The 12,558-nt window shown below is 41.7% G+C and overlaps 1 long non-coding RNA gene across 4 annotated transcripts in view; it reads left to right on the forward strand.

Moving 5' to 3' along the window:
• LOC116585247 overlaps positions 1-12,558 on the forward strand; it is an 82,738-nt gene that overhangs the window by 13,108 nt on the left and 57,072 nt on the right. For 2 of the 4 annotated variants that reach the window (XR_004283516.1, XR_004283515.1), the window contains exons 1-3: positions 470-2,053; positions 4,708-5,965; positions 7,036-7,160. This is a non-coding gene — a long non-coding RNA (uncharacterized LOC116585247). Of the gene's footprint in view, positions 1-469; positions 2,054-4,707; positions 5,966-7,035; positions 8,048-12,558 lie in introns of those variants that run through there. The other 2 variants (XR_004283514.1, XR_004283513.1) reach the window with 2 other exon arrangements.

The following is a 12,558-nucleotide window of genomic DNA, read 5'->3' on the forward strand; positions in this document are numbered from 1 at the left end:
TATTTCTTCTCTCTCATCTGTGCTTTTATTTATTGAGGCCCTTTCTCTCTCTCTCTTAAGTTTGGCTAGAGATTTATTAATTTTATTAATTTTTTCAAAGAACCAGTTCCTGGTTTCATTAATCTGTTCTTTTTTTTTTTTTGGTCTCTGTATTATTTACTTCTGTTCTAACCTTTATTATTATTTCCTTCCTTCTTCTGGCTTTAGACTTTGTTTATTGTTCTTTTTCTAGTTTCTTTAGTTATAAGATTAGGTTGTTTATTTGAGATTTTTCTTGTTTCTTGAGGTAATCCTGTATCGCTATACACTTCCCTCTCTTAGGACATATTTTGCTGCATCCCAAAGATTTTGGACTGTTGTGTTTTCATTTTCATTTGTTTCCATGTAAGTTTTTATTTCTACTTTGATTTCTTGGTGGACCCATTCATTGTTCAGTAGCTTGTTGTTTAACCTCCATGTATTTATGGTCTTTCCAAATGTTTTCCTATGCTTGACTTCTAGTTTCATAGTGTTATGGTCAGAAAAAGTGCATGATATCACTTAAATCGTTTTATATTTGTTTTTTTAGGATGGAATGTTCTGGACCAGATGGACTTAACGGATCTATTCATTTTGCAAATACTGTTTTCTCTGCTGTATGTCAAGGACTGGGCTAGGTATTTCCTGGCATAGTAGGAAATAGCATGCCTTATAAATCAACAGTAATACATATTCCCTTTACGTTATGTGATACTATGATAGCCGTAAATTAGCATGCATCAAAGAATTATCCTGAGTTAAAATTCTATGATTACAGGAAACAGATCCATTTCTGATTAACATAACAAACACAAGGGACTTACTGGAAAGATACTGGAGGTAGGCCACAAAACAGAAGGAAGAACCGAGCAACCAAACTTTCAGAAGGTTTGGAAAAGACAGAAGCAAGATAGCTCCAGATTTCTAGCCTTAAGAGCTCACAGGTATGGTTATCAATTATGTTTCCATCAGATTACTTAGATAGGTTCTAGGTGTATTCGCTCAGGAGTCAGATTCTTAGGAGAAAAAAAAAACAAAACTGGGCCACAATTTAAAAAAAGAAAAAGAAAACAAAAACTGGTCTAGGATCACATATCTACCTCTCTGGTCAAGATCAAGGAGTAGTCCTGGAGGAAGGTGAGGTATTAGGAAAGTATCCTAGGAATGTAGGAAGACAAAAAGAATATATCTTCTATAGTAATGAAAATATCTCTCAGGGACTAAGTATCATGGAATAGGCATCTAACAGGCTAGTCAACTTCTTGATAATTATTATTTTAGCTATCTGTTTATCAGGTAGACGAGCCTATAATCCAAGTAAGATTTCAGTCTCTGTATCTGATTCATTCATTTGTAATTTATATTCATTTATTCAACCATAGAGGATATATCCTGCCAGATACTGCTAAGTGACAGGATTATAAAGATGAATTAAACATTGTCTCTGCCTTCAGAGAACTTGATCTTATATGAATATTGTCATGGTTGGATCGTATGGAGAAATTGGAGTAAGCTTCATGGAAGAGTTTATGCAGGATGAAACTACCCACTGGACAAACAGTGGGAAAGAGTCTAGAAATCCAACAGAGGGAATAACAGATGAACAGTAAACAAGACAGAAGAGAGATTTATATGTTTAAGAACTACATGTAATTTAGAATTTCAATAAATTAATGTGTCTTTATGTATGTGTGTTGGGAGGGTTGGGGCAGAAAAAGTGTTTAGTGATAAGATGGGACTGGTAAGCAGAACCCAGATTGTGAAGAGCTTTGTATAACAGGATAGGGGATTTACAGTTCATCTTCATACAGTGGGAATGCATGAGGAGTTTGGAGCAAGGAACTGTGATGATCAGATTTCCATAGAAAATGAGTATCTGGTGGCTATATACCGACAGATTGAATGGAAGAGAAATTAAAATCAAAGAAACTTCCTAACTATTATATTGTAAAGTCAAGGAGAAGAGTGATAAGGCTGGAACACGAGCCATGACATTTGGGAAAGGCGAGAAGGAGGCAAGTAAGAACATATTTAGGTGGTGTTCTGTAAGACATTAGGAACTGGTTTTAATTGGTCTAGTAACAAAAGACTGAATTCAAATAATAAGGGAGCTCATTGGCTTACATACCTGGGGGGTTCAGAGGAGAACAGGTGTTAGTTTCAATAGTGTCATCTAAAAAGTTTGTTTTCACCTTGCAATTCTGCATGCTGTCGTGTCAGATTATTTCAAGCCTGGTTTCCGTCCTGGTGACAAAATGACTGCAGCAGTGACTCAAAATACCACAAGATCCAGAAAGAGAAAGAATGTGGGTGGCCTTTTAGAGGTTTTCTTAGAAGAAAGAGAAAACCAAGTTATCTTCCCATTCCTGACCTAATTGTTGTGGTCAGGAGACTTGAAATTTGCTTAAATTTATTGATCTGAACCTAATCACTTTAGCAAGGAGTAAGAGTCAAACTTTGGGAATAAGATCAACTTCCCACAAGCATAGGACTCTAAGGAATGGGTTAGATCCCAAAGTGAAAGCTTAGACAGGAGAAGGTGAGGGCTGGGTAAGTCAATTCAGGGGACTGTTTACTATGAGGTATGTACTCTTTCCAGAATATTGATGGGGAGAGGAGGAAATATAGAGAGAGAGATGCAGGCTTGAAGGAAATGATTTTTTTCTTTCTACTTTGCCTTCCTTACTTGAACCTCTACCACCCTTACCTCCTCCCTTCCTTCCTCTTCCTTCTTTCCAAGATAATTAAGCATATTTATAAGCTTGTACGTTAATTTGCATCTCATTGGTCAACCCTGTGCCACAGGGCTATACTAGCTCCAAGGGATGCTGGGAATGGTACATAGTGGCAGCAAGGGAGAGAGAAAACGGAGACAGCTGGTGAGCCGGCTCCGCATAAGGGTTTGCTGTACTTGTTCCTTTGAAGTTGTCCCCAACTTCCATGATTTGGGGAGTGTGTTTTTTTATTGTGTTTAAGATATTAAAATTATGTGACAATGCTGTAGGTCCGTTATGAAGTCAGAGCTCAACAATGTAGGGGAAAGGAAATGCATTCCCTTCCTTTTTTTTTTCTTTTAAAGATTTTATTTATTCATTTGACAGAGATCACCAGTAAGCAGAGAGGCAGGCAGAGAGAGAGGGGCAAGCAGGTTCCCCACTGAGCAGAGAGCCCGATGTGGGGCTCGATCCCAGGACCCTGAGATCATGACCTGAGCCGAAGGCAGAGGCTTTAACCCACTGAGCCACCCAGGTGCCCCCAGATTTTACTTTACAAGATAATGCTGAGGCAGGAATTTTGTCTTCTTGGATGGTCCTCCGGCCAGCAGAAAATGAATGGCTCCATGGGATAGATATGAACACTTGAGTCATAGAGCATTAAGTCTTAGCAATCAATATGTGACACAGTAACTCTTTGATCCGGCACAATAAGAAGTGTCAGCTTGTAGATGATGCTCTTATACCAGTATTATGACAGCTGATTCAGATGGCTATGTGCTCCAAATTGCTGAGCCATTTCTTCAACCAGAAATAGCATCAGAAGTGAAGATGAATCAAAATTGATCAATAATGTAAAACAGATGATCCAGCCAGAGCAGACTGCCTTCTCACTGGCAGGCATGCCGCTCTGCCTGTGGGTCAGCTTTACAAGACAGCCTTTGGACGGCAGCCCTCTAGTGAGGTGTGATGCAAAAGCATCTGTGGATCCCGCCAGGATCTATGGACGTACCCTGATTCAGTTTTCATCAGTCACTTCCTGATAATAGAAACAAAGTCAGAACGATTGAATGCCTTGAAGGGGTCAGTATTTGTGCTCTGGAAATGCACACGGCTTTGCTTCCTCATTTCTCTCTCATCAGTGGATTTGCTTCAGCAATTATCCAGCAGCAGGGAGATCATTACTGCATGAAAATATTCCGTGACTGTGACATTCATTCAATTACCTTAGCTAAGCATGGACCCTGGACCTCCTGGATCCCTCTAAAAATGGGGGCGCCTGTGTGGCTCAGTCATTAAGCCTCTGCCTTCAGCTCAGGTCATGATCCCAGGGACCTGGGATCGAGCCCTGCATTGGGTTCTCTGCTCAGCAGGGACCCTGCTTCCCCCTCTCCCTCTGCCTCTGCTTGTGTCCCTCTCTCACAGTGTCTCTGTCAAATAAATAAATAAAATCTTAAAAGAAAAAGTAAGACGAGCAGCTTACATCTGAAGTGATTAGACGTCCCAAAATTTTGGAAGACTCACTCTTATTCGTATTCAGTGACAGCAGTAGCTAGTTTTCCATTCTTCACGTAAAGTATCCTGGAAGTGTCTGAGGCGCCTGGGGGGCTCAGCTGGTTACGCTTCTGACCTTCAGTTTAGCTGAGGTCACGATCTCAGGGTCCTGGGATGGAGCCCTGCATGGGGCTCCATGCTCCTTGGAGAGTCTGTTGAGAATTCTCTCTCTCTCTCTCTCTCTCTCCCCCTCTTACTCTTTCCCACTCGGGTGCATGTGCGTGCTGTCTCTCTCAACTAAATAAATCTTTTTTAAAAAGGGCCTGGAAGTATCAAAAACAATGAAATTTCCCTGAAAATTTCCACACGTTATTTGTGTTATTTTGTATACTTCAGTATTATCTTCCGTCAAACCCTTTCATTAGGACTGTGGCGGAGCAGCAACACTGATGTCGGACCTCACCTTTCTGACTCTCCTCAGGTCCAGGTGACAGGAGCGGGTAAATGCGGAAGGCCCAGGGATCTCGAGGAAGAGAAAAGGGAGGAAGAAAAGGAAGCATCTAGACAACCCACCATCTCTAGAATATCACTGAAGTAGCTAGTGTTGACCGTTTCCCCAAGGCATTAGTAACTGGAAACAGCTCTGCCCATCTCAATCTGTCCTTGGACAGCATCTTGAGTGACATGATATTACCCTATTATGTGAACAAAGACACTGATTTTAATTACATGGAAATTGATGTTTACTGCGAGCTTTATATGAAGAGTAATTACTACATTGAAAAAGATCCAGAGTAGTTATTCATCTTTATGAGATTTGATTTGTGTGTAAATGCATCTTATCTCTAGTCTTCAATAGTGAGAATGAATTTGTCCATTAGAGTCACATTTATATGTCATTTTTCCCCCTAGATTCCTAGTGCATGTGTGGTTTTTGCCTATCCACAAAAGTTGACTTCAAGTCTTTGTTTAGCTTACTTCTGTCTCAGTATATTACTGCTTAATTTTTCCCTAAGTATGCTTGGGCATACTATCAGAATTTTTGCTTCCATGACTAGAAACATTGCCTTTCTCAAGGTCAGAGATTTGTCTTAATCAATTTTGCAGATCTCCCAACAAAGCACAAAGTTTGGCTTGTAGGAAGCATTCAAATAAAAGTTGAAGGAAATAAATCTAGCTCAAATAGATGATTTGAGACAAATGAAATAATCTGCATTCCTTTATCTGAAAAAGAGATAGTTTGATTTATATCACCAGTGTATGTATATATCGAGGTTCAATATATAAGGCTAGGAGATTAATTGCTCAGAAGATGATTATTGTAGAAAATTCAAGGGAAAAAAATCACCCTCTGGTTCTCTGCTGTGATGTGTCTGCATAAAACCCTACTCTCCTTGTTTTGCTGAGGTTGCAAGTACCTGAGTGAGTTGCTGCTCCCGCCCTCCTCGATCTATGTGGTGTCAATGCTGTACACATTGCTCATTTCCACTGAACAGCCGCTCTTCAGATGGAGTGTAATTTCAGATTTTAATTAGGAATTAGAGCAAAGGTCAATTGGTGTCTCACAGTGTGGGCTGAAAGAGGGGTGTAGAAGATGATTACACTTTTGTCTGGTGCCCATTGCTCATTTTAAAGGAGAACTTGAAGCTAACAATGGTGTGAGGCCAGGTGTGTTTGCCCATCTGCCGTCCCTGACAGCTGAAGCTACTTCATCAACATTGATCGACATGCTCTGGCAGGTGCGGGTCTTTCGAAAGAAGTAGAAATGATTAAACACTTTACTGGGCAGGGGTGGAGTTGGCGGGGCGGGTGTTCTATTTTAGAACATACTCCCCAGCTTTATTTCCTGCCCATGGTCAGGGGATCCTGAGGGACTGGACAGTCTTCGGTGTCTTTTCACTTCTATTGGAATTTGGGGTCTTCATTTAAAGACGAGTCTTCTCAGCCTGCCGTAAATATGCTGTTACCCTTTGACCCAGTACTTCCCTTTTAAGGAATTTAATAGAATGAAATTGTCAGAGACCCGCTTAGTTGTTCATGTGTAGATCATTTTTTAACATGTTTATGATATCAAAAACCTGGAAATAATCAAAATGCTTAAGTAGGAGATTGATCAAATCATGATACAACTGCACAATGGAATTCAATGAAGCCACGAAAAATCATTTAGTTAAGAAGTTGGAAAATGCTCATTATGTAACATGAACCGAAAAGAAGCAGAATTCAAATATAGACATCCATAGTTGTAATTTTGTGAAACTAACTATATATTTCCCAGTTAAGTCTCTCCTGAGGATCTCTGAGAGAAAGGTGACCACTCCATGCCAAGTCAAATACAGACGGGGATCAGTACTGCTTCCAGATGATGAATGGTTGACACTCGGTTGATGTTAAGGGCGATAGCCAGGTCTGGCTCTGTTGGCTGTGGTGAAGTAGACAAAAAGGGCAAAAGTTTGGGTCAGCAGGTAGAACAGCCCGTCTGGCTAAGGAGGGGTCTGGAAGCAGAGACGGAGCAACAGATCTTGGAAATGGTGAGGGAGAGGAAGTAAGCCCAGTAGGCAGAGAAAGAATAAGATTTCTTGCCAGAGCGGCAGAACAATCGTTGGGAAATTTAGGGCTGGGTGGTATTTAGAGATCCAGGCACAGCAGAGGGAGCCTTAAAAAGTTCAGTCTCCTTTGTCAGTCCTGGCTCAGAACCCTCCAGGAGCAACTCAGTTCATGCAGAGTGAAAACCATAGTTGTAAAGTCTAAATTTTCCAAGTGTGCCCTTGGAGACTGGTTTGAGATGTCATGTTGCCCTCTTCCCCAGGGTTCTTGGATTTTGCAAGGGTAACAGATTCTAACAGACCCTCCAAGAGCCACACAACCAACCCTGGAAATTTGGAGTTTACAGCAGATTTAATCCAGCAGAGGGCCTACAAGGGGGAAACCTTGGTAAGTAGATGCCAGCTGGACTCCAGGTGTGGGAGGCTGTGGGGAGTGCAGTGGGACTGAGGGTTTGGGCCTGGGGTAGAAAGTGTCATCGTGCCCTTGGGGTCATTGCCTTTGTGCAGAGATGGAGCCTCTGACTCGAACAAAGAGGGTCCCCAATGTGCTCAGCTGCACCAATCAGGTTTAAGTAATAAGACCGTGTGTTTGAGACCTACCCAGCTGCATTTCATTCATTTGTATCTCCAAGATCTGAAATTACATCACAGTTATCCCTGCTATTAACTGGTTGGCTGAGTGGATGTGCCAGCAATCATCATGGAAGAGCAGGGCGAGGAGAGAGGGGCATGCAAGGGGAAGACAAGAGGGAAAGGCAAATCTCTCAGACAGTGATGTCAGGGGTGGTCCCTGGAAAGCCCAGGGAACTGGTAAAGCTGGTGTGTGGCTTTTTTCATCAAAGCAGAGTCAGAAGTGCTGCTGTTAGAGTTTTGAGTGAACATTCTCATTGTGCACCCAGGAGCCCTTGGTCTAAATCTACCCCAACTCTTCTGAGGTCAAAGACTGGGTCACTGAGAGGGTTGAGCATAGAAATCGTGTGTACCTGATGCCTGCCTGTGACCTATCTGTGAAACCACAGAGAGCAAGGTGTGTGCACACAAAGTATCATTATTATTATTATTATTATTATTATTATTATTAGTGATGGGGAACAGGGCTTGCTGATTTGGAAACTTCTTTCAACCTTTGCAACTTGAACACTGGCACCTACACAAAACGTGTATTCCTTTTTCTTAGGAAAAAGGACTTTTCACATGATAAGAGATTCAGAGATGTTTTCATAGACATGAATGGTTCTTTTAAAACAGCACCTTTTTTCTTATTTAAATGTAAATGGATCTGAAAGCACCGCCTTTCTAAACCACCCTCTCCCTTTCCTGTCTACACCAACACAGAGAAATCCAGCACTGAACATCTGTATTCAAACTTATCAGAAACACAGACCAAGGTAACCACCCAGGGTTCTTGGTTCCATCTACCTGTTTTTGCTAGGTCTTGACTTTGAGTCAAGTAAAAGAAATGCCTGATACACTGCTTGCTTGGGGTGACCCAAGTCACATGGTTTACCAGCTAGGCTGGTAATTTTTTGTGTACCCACCGACTGTTACTACATAAGTACTCCCCTGGCTGATCATGGCAAGTAGTAAGAGGATTTTTGTGGCAGTACTTGGCACTTTTTATCTTGTGCTGTCCAGTACAGTAGCTGTTACACAGATGTGGCTGTTTAAATTTAAGTGCAGGGGTGCGTGGGTGTGTGCCTTCAGCTCAGGTCATGATCCCAGCGGCCGGGACCGAGCCCCACATCTGGCTTCCTGCTAGCTCCCTGTTCAGGGCCTGCTTCTCCCTCTCCAGCTTCCCTGTGCTTGTGCTCCCTTCCTCACTATCTTTCCGTGTCATAAATAAACAAAATCTTAAAAAAAAAAAAAAATTTAAGTACAAGTTAATTAAGATTAAATGTAATTTAAAATTTAGTTTTTTACTCACAGTAGCCACTTTTCAAGTGCTCGATAGCCAGCCCCATGTGGGTAGTGGTGGCTGTATAGGACAGCACTGATTTAGAACCTTCCCACCATTGTAAAAAGTTATTCCAAACCAACATGTATGCCCCTCACAGCATAGCAAGAACCCAGCAATTCGTCTATGGACAAGGCAGTTAAAAGAGATTTTTAAAATTTATTTATTTGACAGACAGAGATCACAAGTAGGCAGAGAGACAGGCAAAGAGAGAGGGGGAAGCAGGCTCCCTGCTGAGCAGAGAGCCGGATGCGGGGCTCCATCCCAGGACCCTGAGATCATAACCTGAGCCAAAGGCAACAGCTTAACCCATTGAGCCACCCAGGTGTCAGACAAGGCAGGTTAATAGCAATCTATTATACTCTAACATTCACTCATTCAGCAAATATTTATTGAGCACCTGCTTTATTTCCTGATGTTGCTTGCCAATGGGCCCAGTAGGTACTTGTGGCTTCAGATTTCAAAGAAGGCCCTGAGATAGAGAATGGAAATGATTGACGGTGTGGTTGCCGTGAGGCAATTGGTGATCACTGGCAGTCAGGAGTGGGCTCAGGGGACATGACCTAAGCCACCAAAAAGTGTCTGCTACAAAGCTTTGTAATGGTAATTATTTTGTGTTTATTTTAACATTTGCTGCTATTATGACTTAAAATGATTTTAGCATCCAACATTCATTTGAATGTGGTCCATATGATAGTGTTAAAAAAAATGGGCATGAAAATCAGTATCTTTGGAATAGAAGTTTGATGTGTTAAAATAAGGCCAAAGACCCTAATACACCAGGCTGTTGCTTTTGGGGGAAACTATGCTATGATATTTAGAGATAACCTTGAGAAAACACACAGCAAAAATAGGCAACAGTAGCGGTAGATACATGTGCTTTGAGAATTCGTCTCTCCCTAGTTTCCATTTTTCCCTAAGAGAAAATTAGTGTGAAATTATGCAAGGCTAAGGAATACAGTGACCTTCACGTAGGACGGCCCTGAACAACTGTCTTCACCTAGGTACATTTCCAGTGAAGCCTCCTTGTAGATTGGCACCCTAAGCAAATGTCCAGTGCTATAGCCCACAGTAGATGGCTGTGTTCAGTCTGGTACATGATAGGAAAAAAAAAAAAAATCATTCCTGTCTCTGTGATACCAATTTCACCCTCTTGCCTGGGGTAGAAACCATGTGGCTGGGTGGGAGCAACTTCTTCCCTGTCTCTAGGGATGAGTTCGCATTCGTCTTCTCTGGCTGTGTTACTGGCTTGGGCACAGGCTCATTTTCCCCCGTGTGAAATTACTGTGGTGCATGACTTCCCTAGCTACAGTAATTTTTTTCAGAGATGTGAAAGTCCAGGCAGTATGAAGTATAAGAATTTGATTTTTTGGTGGGAAGAAAAGGAAGCTCCTCTTTCCCCCAGTGTAAATGACAAAATTTTGGTCCTGGGAGCTGCCGATAGCCACCTTGCTACCATGGGGAAGCTAGCCCAACTGAAAAACCACTACAAGAAGGAGAGCACAACCAAAGGGAATTGCCAAAAATGGGAAGCGATGGCCCTGATGATCTTACAAACCTTTGGCTGAACTGACATGGAAGTCTGCTCTCTTTCTGGTCACGTGAGTCAATAGATGTTCCCATTCTGTAAGTCAGTTTAAATTGTGATTTGCTGCAGAAAGCTTCAAACTGATGACTTAACAGACATTTAGAAATAAATGTTCCTTTTCCTTCTATGCCATCGGTGGTATCTTCAGAGCAATCAGGACTTAAAACAAAAAGTCATACATGAAGCCAGTAGAAGAAATCTGCTTTTTTTCATGACCCAAATCAAGTGTTCTGGTCTTTTTCCACTCAAACTTTCTTTCGGTGTAACCTTATTATTTTATTATTAATCCCTAATCACTGGCGATTCACTTCTAAATTGATTCACATTGCTTATGAAGTGAAACATCCTCTGCTACTCAGTTTAATTACTGAATTCTGATTGCTTACATAAATAAACAACTCTCTGCATGTGACAGTCTGGGCACTGCTGACCTCAGATTGGTCAGTTCACTTGTGGTCCCAGTGGTGGTCAGTGATGTGCGTGTGTAGGAGTTCTGATTGCGATAACGCTCTGGAGCCACAAAGTAATGTTGCACAGTTTCATGTTTACAAAGTACATAATTGCTTCCATTTGTCCTAGATATATTATATCTAACAATGTCTATTTCAACACGTTCAGAAGATTATCTCCCAACAGAAATATGGATGCATTTATGTTTTATAGTTTATGCAAGGACATTTGTGTAAATGAAATGTGTAACGGTTTGGACTCTTTCTGTTGCCAGTGATGGAAGACCCGACCTAAATTAGTTTAACAGAGAAGGGGAATTTATCGGCCAATAGAACTGAAGAGTCCAGGGTTTTCAGCGGCTGGGGCTGGCGGGGGAGAGATTTGAGGTTCAAGCAGTGCAGATGGAATCCAGCTTCTTTCTGTGTCCAGCTCCGAGCTCTTCTGCCTACTGCACTGGCTCCAGTCTAATGCCAAGGCTGCACACAGTGTCTTCTTGGAAGCTTCTAGATTCCCAACAGAAGGGGTAGCCTTCTCCCAGAGAATCTCAGAGAGGTTCTAGAATTTATGGTTGTTGGCATTGACTGGCCTGAACCAATTATTGTGACCAAGGGATAGAAAACACAGATTGGCTTAAAATAGGTCATATTCTCAACCCCTGCATTCCATGGAAGAGTTGGTTCTCTGGAACCACATTCTCACCTAAGGAGAATCCTAAAAATGTGTGCATTATATATTCTTATCTCATAAAAGGGAGTATGGGTGATGGGATGTGAAAGAACCACAAACCATCAGAAAGTGGGGCCATTCTTGTGTTTGGTCTTTACGGAACTAAGATGGTCTAGCCGAGAACTTGACCACCTACTATATCTTTTCACATTTGGGTTCTTAGGAAGTAACCAAGTTACCCTTTAGTTGGGGTTCTTTGCCTTCCCTTCTGGCCCTATTCCAGTCCCAGCTGAGCATTGCTTTCTCTGTGAGCTCAATTCTTGTCAGCCAAAGCTCAGGGTTTTACAGGGAACTATTAAATCCATTGGTTGTTTTCTTTCTTTCTTTCTTTCTTTCTTTCTTTCTTTCTTTCTTTCTTTCTTTCTTTCTTAATGCCAATTTCATTAGCCTTAGAGTAGGATTTATGGCTTAATCCAACAATGGCTAAGAAGAGAAGGAATATTCTGTTGATAGGTTTCTGAGGCAGTTAAGTTTGATAATAGAAAATAACTATCCTGGGACACCTGGGGGGCTCAGTAGGTTAAGTATCTGCCTTCCACTCAGGTCATGATCCCAGGTCCTGGGATGGAGCCCTGCATCAGGTTCCCTGCTCAGCGGGGCGTCTGCATCTCCCTCTCCCTCGTTCGGCACCCCTCACCCCATGTAATCTCTCTCTCTCTCTCTTGATCTGCTCTCTCTCAAATAAATAAATAAATCTTAAAAAAAAAAAAAACTAAAAGGACTAGCCTAGAGAGTGGGAGATTACACTGGTGCCATCTAATATGATGTGTAGACCTGTTTTATTCTTGAATATGGTTTTGAATTTGTTCTTGGGTATTTAGAGGGTTTAAGATGCTTCTGGATGATCTCTCGTGGGACCAGTGTCCTGAAGAAGGGTTGGTTTCATTTTTAGAGGATAGTGGATATGCAAGGGCTTTTCCAAATCTGGAAAGTTAAAATTGCCCACCCAGAAATTTGCTGAGCTTCTAACTTGGAGGTTAATCAAACAATCTAAAAATAAGGGCTGCTTTAAATAAAAGACCAAAATAAATCACTCGAGAGTCAGTCCCATAACTGATCCTGTGCGGT

Source organism: Mustela erminea, chromosome 2, assembly GCF_009829155.1.
Source record: "Mustela erminea isolate mMusErm1 chromosome 2, mMusErm1.Pri, whole genome shotgun sequence".
Lineage (NCBI taxonomy): Eukaryota > Metazoa > Chordata > Mammalia > Carnivora > Mustelidae > Mustela > Mustela erminea.